This window comes from Carcharhinus amblyrhynchos, chromosome 1 (genome assembly GCF_965287045.1).
Source record: "Carcharhinus amblyrhynchos chromosome 1, sCarAmb.v2.hapA, whole genome shotgun sequence".
Taxonomy (NCBI): Eukaryota; Metazoa; Chordata; class Chondrichthyes; order Carcharhiniformes; family Carcharhinidae; genus Carcharhinus; species Carcharhinus amblyrhynchos.
In genome coordinates this window covers 8,476,683-8,485,447 of record NC_137324.1, presented here as the reverse complement: position 1 = coordinate 8,485,447, position 8,765 = coordinate 8,476,683, and the positions used below count along the sequence as shown (strand labels likewise).

Sequence of the window (8,765 nt, the reverse complement as noted above, 5' to 3'; positions counted from 1 at the left end):
GAGGCTGTGCCCCCTAGTCCTACTGTCTTTTTTGAGCGGGAAGAGTCTCTCCACCTCTATCCTATCCATCCCATTCATCATCTTATACGTCTCAATGAGATCTCCCCTCATTCTTCTAAACTCTAACGAGTACAAGCCCAGTTTATTCAGCCTCTCCTCATAGCTCAACCCCCTCAACTCCGGTATCAGCCTAGTAAACCTCCTCTGCACTCCCTCCAAGGCCAAAATATCTTTGCGCAGGTGCAGCGCCCAAAACTGCACACAGTACTCCAGCTGCGGCCTCACCAATGCCCTATACAGCTGCAGCAAGACCTCCCTACTTTTATATTCAATCCCCCTCGCTATGAAGGCCAGCATCCCATTTGCCTTCCTGACCACTTGCTGCACCTGCAAGCAGCAGAGTGTCACAAAAGAAAGGCATCTGAGGTTGGTGCCCAGGCAAAGTGTTGGGTTTTGAGGTCCTGGAAGTTTTACTCCTGGTAATTGAGGCGTTCCAATTTCCAATACCAAAATCCTTTTCCTGAATAAACATGAAAGCACCCTAACCAGGAGAATGGGCAAATGTGCTGAAAGTAACTTCTTTTAACATTGTGTCTTGTTTTTGTTTGCAGTTTCAGTTGCAATAGGCTGGAGAGAACAAGCTAACTGATTTTCATCAAGTAGGCTACAGATAATTAAAATCGTACAGAATAATTGAAGAAACCAGCTAAAGGATCATCGATAAATTTGAAGTCCTATGGTTCTGGTGCCTTTTCCAATTTGCCAATGATCTCACGCCATCCAAAACTCCATTCTGATCTTTACTAATCTTCTTTAGACGAACCTTCCAATTGCCACACAGACTCCAACATTGCCAGTTCTTCACCCTAAAGCTTAACTTGTATGACTACCAACACCTGGTCACCAGTATCATCAACCCAAGCTCAAATTTATCATCTAATCCTGCCAATACTCATGCTGCCTAACCATACCAATACTCACCCGCTCTGTAGCACATTAGAAGAAGATCTTCACTGGACTACCACCATTGAAATGGGTACCAAAGTAACACAATAGGCAAACATACCTGCAAATCTCACAAGCACGCAACCAACAACCAGTGGCAACTGTTCTTCTTTGTAATGCTGACCTGTACGAACGCTCCCAAAAACAAATAAAGGGAAACTGGATATTTGTGTGAGAGAACAGGTGATATAAACCAGGTGCAGAGCTTAAAGAAGCAATGCAAGGTTATCGTATGTGGCAGGAGAGAATTTTAAAGGTTAATTTGATTTAAGGGTTAACTTCTATCTAAAGTCTTTTCTTAATTTTGTTTCTTCATTTGTGGGGCATGGGCGTCACTGGCTGGCTAACATTTATTGCCCATCCCTGGTTGCCCTTGTTCAGAGGCAGTTGAGAGTCAACCACATTACTGTGACTCTGGAGTCACACATAAGCCAGACCAGGTAAGATTTTTTTCTTTAAAGAACATTAGTGAACAATCGACAATGGTTTCATGTCATCAGTAGATTCTTAACTCCAGATTTTTTTTTTATTGAATTCAAATTCCACCATCTGCCGTGGCGGGATTCGAACCCAGGTCCCCAGAACACAAACTGAGTTTCTGGTTAATAGTCTAATGATAATGACACTCAGCTATCACCTTCCCATAAATTAAATTTAGCAATTAGGCACAAGTTGCCCTTTTGTTTTTAATTCTTCACAAAATATTTTCATTGCACTTCATTTCTAATTTTAGTATGCAAACAAAATTTATATTTCTATAATCACTGCTGCAGAGTTTCAGGCAGGAAGTTCACCACTTTAAAAAGGGAAGTATTTAAAGGCAACTTGCGCTATTCATTCCTGAGGCTTAATGAATATCTTCTTGACTTTACTACCCCTGGTGCTAGCTTCTGTTTCTACACTTTGAGGAGCTGATGAATCTCTTCTTTTGTTAATTTTTTTATATTGTTCCACCAAGCTTTCATATCTCCTAGCCATTTCTACATCTGAAACATCTAACTCCTTCTTAACATCTTCATCAGGTTCTTCATTTTCATTCTAGGAATACATCTATGCTACCACATTCTCTATCTCTGGATTAAAACCTTTAAAGGACACTCAGTCAAAGCGAATCAATGGATGTTTACATGGTCCACCCTTGCCCTACCTGGTGTGAATACTGCAGTGCAGAAGAGGCCCTTCGGCCCATCGAATCTGCACTGACTCATGAAAGACCCTGACCTGCACACCTAATCCCACTTGCCAGCACTTGGCCCAGAACCTTGAATTTATGGCATGCCAAATACTCATCCAGGTTTTTGTTTAAAGGATGTGAGGTATCCTGCCTCCACCACTCTCCCAGGCAGCACATTCCAGACCATCACCCCCCCTCTGAGTAAAAAAGATTCGCCTCAAATCCCACCTAAAATTCAGACCCCTCGCTCTTAACTTGTGCCCCATCTTTACTGACCCCTCAACTAAGGGGAACAGCTGCTCCCTATCCACCCTGTCCATGCCTCTCATAATCTTGAGCACGTCAATCAGGTCCTCAGTCTTCTCTGCTCCAGAGAAAATAACCCAAGCCTATCCAACCTCTCTTTATAACTTCAATGTTCCATCCCAGGCAACATTCTGGTGAATCTCATCTGCACCCCTTTCCAGTGTGTTCATGTCCTTCCTATAATGTGGTGACCAGAACTGCACACAGTCCTCCAGCTGTGACCTCACCAAAGTTCTATACAACTCCATCATGACCGCTCTGCTTTTGTAATCTATACTCGGAGAGATCATATTGGAGTTGTACAGGCTTCATGGCACAAAGCTCTTTTCTTCAATAATACGACTCTGTTCCCTTCAATTCTGGTAAATCCAAATGCCAATGTTCATCACTAATTATCTTCTTTTCTTCTTTCTCCAACTGCTTTAGTTCCTGAATCCAACTCCTCTGCATAAACTTAATCTTCAACAGGTTTTTCAATAATTTCTTTGTGATTTCTCTGGCCATTATTTCTGGCAGGAAGGAACCATAAAGTTAGACAAATGAAACCTAGGGGGTGGGTGCTCTCCCTCTGTTGCCCTTTGGGTTGGGAGAAGTTGAGTTTTATTCCACCTTTAAACAGGGGTATAGTCAGAGCAGCTAGTTAATCAGATTCCAGCATCCGCAGTATTTTGTCTTTATTTTAGTTAATTAGATAAATGGCTCAAACTGATTTTGGAAGTTTGAATCAGGGAGCTTAGAAACAGACCTTCCTCAGTGCTGCCTTGTCTCTACTTTGTGTGCATTAGAGTACTTAAAGTAGAGTTTGGTGTGTGAGGGAATTTGGTGAAGAGGGGAAGGAAGTGATTCTTTTATTTTCTACCTTTCCTCAGCCTCCAGTAGCGAGCTCTTACTTTGCTACAGAGGGAAATCCAAAAAAGCAGCAGAGAAAGAGAGGAGCTTACAGATAAAATCTAATAGCCACGTCACAGGAGTCCTGTGAGTTGCCCAGTTACTAAACTAAATGGAGGTGGTGGCACAGTGGGATTGTCACTGGACTAATAATCCGGAGACCCAGGGCAAGATCTGGGGACCCAGGTTCAAATCCCACCAATGCAGATGGTGGTTAAAAGTCTGGAATTAAAAGTCTAATTAATAATAAAACCATGAAACCATTGTAGGTTGTTGTAAAATCCCATTTAATTCACTAATGTCCTTTAGGAGAGGAAATCTGCCATTCTTATCTGGTCTGGCCTACATGTGACCCTCAAGGCCCTCTGAAATGGGTTGTAGTTAGGGATGGGCAATAAATGCTGCCCTAGCCAGTGACACCTGTAAATGAACAAAAAGGTATAGGCCTTTCTGGATTCAGCACAAAGGAGATGGTAGGTGAGTAACAGGTGTTTTATATATATTCCATGCTGTAATAAAAACTTCACATATCATTTAAAGTGGGTCAGTGCAGCTGGGTCCAGTGGAATGCGCATCCTGCGGGATGTGGGAAGTCATGCAGGCAGAAAGTGCCCTCAATGACTAGGTTGCAGGAACTCTAACATAATCTGCATAAACTGAAACTCTGGGCTACAGAATTTAAGTGATGGTTGGAGTAACTGTGGTGCATCTGCAAGTCTGAGGATGACATGGGTAACATCTTTTGAGAGGTGGTCACACTGTAGCTAAGAATTGCACAGGCACAGACGAAATGGGTGATTCTCAGAGTATCTAACAAAGTTTAAAATTTATTCATGTTATAAGTTGGCTTACATTAACACTGCAATGAAGTTACTGTAAAATTTCTCTAGTCGCCACACTCGGGTGCCTATTCTGACACACTGAGGGAGAATTTAGCATGGCCAATGCACCTAACCAACACATCTTCCAGACTGTGAAAGGAAACCAGAGCACAGGAGGGAACCCACGCAGACACAGGGAAAACGTGTAGACTCCACACAGACAGTGACCCAAGCCTGGAGCTGAACCCAGGTCCCTGGGGCTGTGAGGTATCAATGCTAACCACTGTGTCACCAGGTAGTGATGTGGGAATTCCAGAGGCCATTTTGCTTATTGGTGAGCAAGAAAGATGGTTCGTCAGAGGACCATCCCTGAAAGTTGGCGCCCAGGTTGACAAAGTTGTTAAGAAGGCGTACAGTGCGTTAGTTTTTATTTAGTAGAGGGATTGAATTTCGGAGCCATGAGATCATGTTGCAGCTGTACAAAGCTCTGGTGCGGCTGCACTTGGAATATTGTGTACAGTTCTGGTCACCGCATTATAAGAAAGATGTGGAAGCATTGGAAAGCAGAGGAGTTTTACCAGGATGTTGCCTGGTATGGTGGGAAGGTCTTTTGAGGAAAGGCTTCATCATCATCATAGAACCCTACAGTGCAGAAAGAGGCCAATTGGCCCATCAAGTCTGTACTGACCACAATCCCACCCAGGCCCTACCCCCATATCCCTACATATTTTACCCGCTACTCCCTCTAACCTACGCACCTCAGGACACTAAGGGGCAATTTTAGCATGGCCAATCAACCTAACCCGCACATCTTTGGACTGTGGGAGGGAACCAGAGCACCCAGAGAAAGCCCACGCAGACATGAGGAGAATGTGCAAACTCCATACAGACAGTGACCCGAGCCAGTAATTGAATCCAGGTCCCTGGAGCTGTGAAGCAGCAATGCCTAACCACTGTGCTACTGTGCTGCCAACATTGTATTTCTGCTTTAGATGTACTACAGATAGAACTCAGCTGAGGTTCGAAGCATCCTGGCAGTCAAGATTTTGCTTGAATTATAGACACATGATAGGAAAGACACTACTCATGGTCATTAAACTCTTTCAACCTGCTCCAACGCAAGCCAACTTTCTCCTAATATAGATCCTTATGATGGAAACTGATGTAAAACTGACATGCACATGCTTTTTCCCTCTATCAGAGGCACTTCAGTGTCAACAGTGGAGGGTACAACGAGTTTGGCAAGTTTAGTTAGAATTATAGAATTTCCACAGTGCAAAAGAGGCCACTCAGCCCATCGAGTCTGCACTGACCCTCTATATCTTACTCAAGGCCTCTCCTTTGCCCTATTCCTGTAACACCACACATTTCCCTTGGTTAATCCATTTAGCCTACACATCTTTGGACACTAAGGAGCAAGTTAGCTTGGCCAATCCATCTAACCTACACATCTTCAGACTATAGGTGGAAACTGGGAAAAGGCAGAAGGACTTGAGGTTGTTTTCATTAGAGAGAAGAAGGTTAAGAGGTGACCCTCCAATTGGTTCATCCAGGGAGACCAGTACAAGATTGAGGCATACAAGATGCTCAGAGGATTAGATAGGGTGGACAGTGAGAGCCTTTTTCCTTGGATGGTGATGGCTAACACGAGGGGACTTAGCTTTAACTTGATAAATATAGGACCGATGTCAGAGGTAGGTTCTTCACTCAGAGGGTAATAAGGGTGTGGAATGCCCTGCCTGGACTCGCCAACTTTAAGGGCATTCAAATTGTCATTGGTTAGGCATATGGATAACATTGGAATAGTTTAGGTTAGAGGGTCATTAGATTCGTTCCACTGTTCAGCACAACATCGAGGGCCGAAGGGCCTGTACTGCGCTGTTATGTTCTATGACTGTAGCAAAAGGCAGGTTTTTAGCACCATGGGTGGCTCAGCTGCCCAGGAGAAGAGGAAGAGTGGAAGTGGCAGAGGATTCCATAGTTAGGGGAGCAGACAGATGTTTTTGTGGCCGCAGATGTGACTCCAGCATAGACTCCAGGATACCTCTCTGGTGCAAGGGTCAAGGATCTCACAGGCCTTTGGGATAGTGGTCATGGTCCACAGTAGCGAAAAGGGATGAGGTACTGAAAGCAGATTTTCAAGAGTTATAAAGGGCATTCAAAAGCATTAGAATAGGAAGATTGATTGGTTTACACAGAGAGTAGCGAGAATGCGGAATTCCCTACTACAGAATGTGGTTGAAACCAATAAGTATTGATTCACTTAAGACAGAGGCACGGTGGCACAGTGGTTAACACTGCTGCCTCACAGCGCCAGGGACCCGGGTATGATTCCCAGCGTGGATCACTGTCTGTGGAGTCTGCACATTCTCCCCATGTCTGTGTGGGTTTCCTCCGGGTGCTCCGGTTTCCTCCCACAGTCTGAAAGACGTGCTGGTTAGGTGCATTGGCTATGCTAAATTCTCCCTCAGTGTACCCGAACAGGTGCCGGAGTGTGGCAACTCAGGGATTTTCACAGTAAATTCATTGCAGTGTTAATGTAAGCCTACTTGTGACACTAATAAATAAATTAAATCTTATCTTCTGTTTACGAGCTTGTGCCAGGTGCTATTTCACTGCTGTATTTACTGACATAGCAGCGGTCAACAGTTCAAGAATGATTGATCGTGAAGTGGTTTTGGATGTAATAGGTGAATGCAAGTCTTTCTCTCATGAGTAAACAAAAGCTGAGATGAATCAAAATCTAATTTAGTCGTGAGCATTAGAATAGGAAGATTGATTAGTTTACCCAGAGTATGGTGAGGATGAGGAATTCGCTACTACAGGAAGTGGTTGAGACCAAGAAGCATCGGTTCACTTAAGACAGAGGAGCGGTAGCACAGTGGTTAGCACTGCTGCATCACAGCGCCACGGACCTGGGTTCGATTCCCAGCTTTGGGTCACTGTCTGTGCAGTTTGCACGTTCTTTCCGTGTCTGCATGGGTTTCCTCCGGGTGCTCTGGTTTCCTCACGCATGTTGGTTAGGTGCACTGCCATGCTAAATTCTCCCTCCCGAACAGGCACCAGAGTACAGCAACTAGTGGATTTTCACGGTAACTTCATTGCAGTGTAAACCTACTTCTGACACTAATTTAACAAATAAGCATATGATTGTGAAGAGGATTGAGTTAAAGGAGGGTAACAAGAGGAACATAAAATGATCTGGTTAGGATAGATGGCCTGTTTCTGTGCTGAATATTGTTTGCAATTCTATGTAACACTCTTTTGGCTAAATTACCCAGGCACTGTAATAGCTTTAGAAATTATTCCCCTTTTGCTTTAGCACAGAAACATTGTTGTTCATAAGCTTCAGTAACACATCAATTCCTTGTATTTGCTTGAAAAATGCCTTAGACCTGGGATAAAGGGGAGTCAGTAATGTGATGACACAGGAGGAGCTGGGGTTGTTCGCTGAACAGAAAAGGATCGAGGAGGTAAGATTGTGATGTTCCAAATTATGAATTACTTTGATGGAGTAAGTAAGGAGAAGCCCTTTGCACTGGCAGGCAGGAGGGCTGGTAACCAAAGGATGCAGATGGAAAATAATTGGCCATAAGTACACTAGAAGTGACATGAGGAGATTTATTTTTTAATGTAGTGAGTTAACTGGAATGCAGTACCTGAGAGTGTGGTGAGCGCAGGTCCAGTTGTGGCTTTCAAATGAGAACTGGATTAACTTAAAAGGAAACACTTGCAGGGTTGCATGGAAAAGGTGGGGAGTAGTATGAGGTGAATTGCTTTTGCAGTGAGCTAGCACAGACATAATGGGCTGGGTGGCCTCCTGTGTTGTAGCTATTCTGTGGAATGCATTCAGAGCATAGTCAAGAGCAGATTTTGTGCTCCTTCCCTCAGTGCTCACGCAACACTGGTCACTTTGGGGAGAGGTGACGGCCTACTGGTATTATCCAGAAACTCAGCTAATGTTCTGGGTTCGAATCCCACCACAGCAGATGGTGGAATTTGAATTCAATAAAAGATATCTGCAATTAGGAATCTACTGATGGCACAAAACCATTGTCGATTGTCAGAAAAACCCATCTGGTTCACTAATATCCTTTAGGGAAGGAAATCTGCCGTCCTTACCTGGTCTGGTCTGCATAACCCCAGTGCCCCAGCAATGCGGCTGACTCTTAGCTGCCCTCTGAAATGGCCTAGCAAGCCACTCTGTTTGTCAACCAGGAATAGGCAATAAATACTGGCCAGCCAGAGACATCCATGTCCCACAAATGCATAGAAAAAACTTTGCAAAAACTAGATTTTCCTTCTTCAGCAGCAACAGAGAAAGAAAAAAAAATCAAAACCAGAGGGGCACAATTCTGTGTCTCACATGCAGCAAATTCCATGTGTGTCCACCCCATCTCCACCTCCATCCAACCCAAAGCCACACCAGCCATTAAACCCATTCTCCTCAAAACCATTACTCCAACATGTGAGCGAGGCTGATGCATCAGTGCAGGACTCAGCTATGCTGTTTCTAAGATGTCAAAAAGAGTCTTGCCTGCGTTATCTGTCTGACATTAAAAAAATCCTGT

General features: G+C 44.0%; 1 pseudogene; it reads right to left on the bottom strand.

Annotated features, from left to right (window-relative positions):
* Positions 1 to 1,839: 1,839 nt before the first annotated feature.
* LOC145348856 (M-phase phosphoprotein 6-like) lies at positions 1,840 to 2,989 on the bottom strand (annotated as a pseudogene).
* Between the last annotated feature and the right edge of the window lie 5,776 nt (positions 2,990 to 8,765).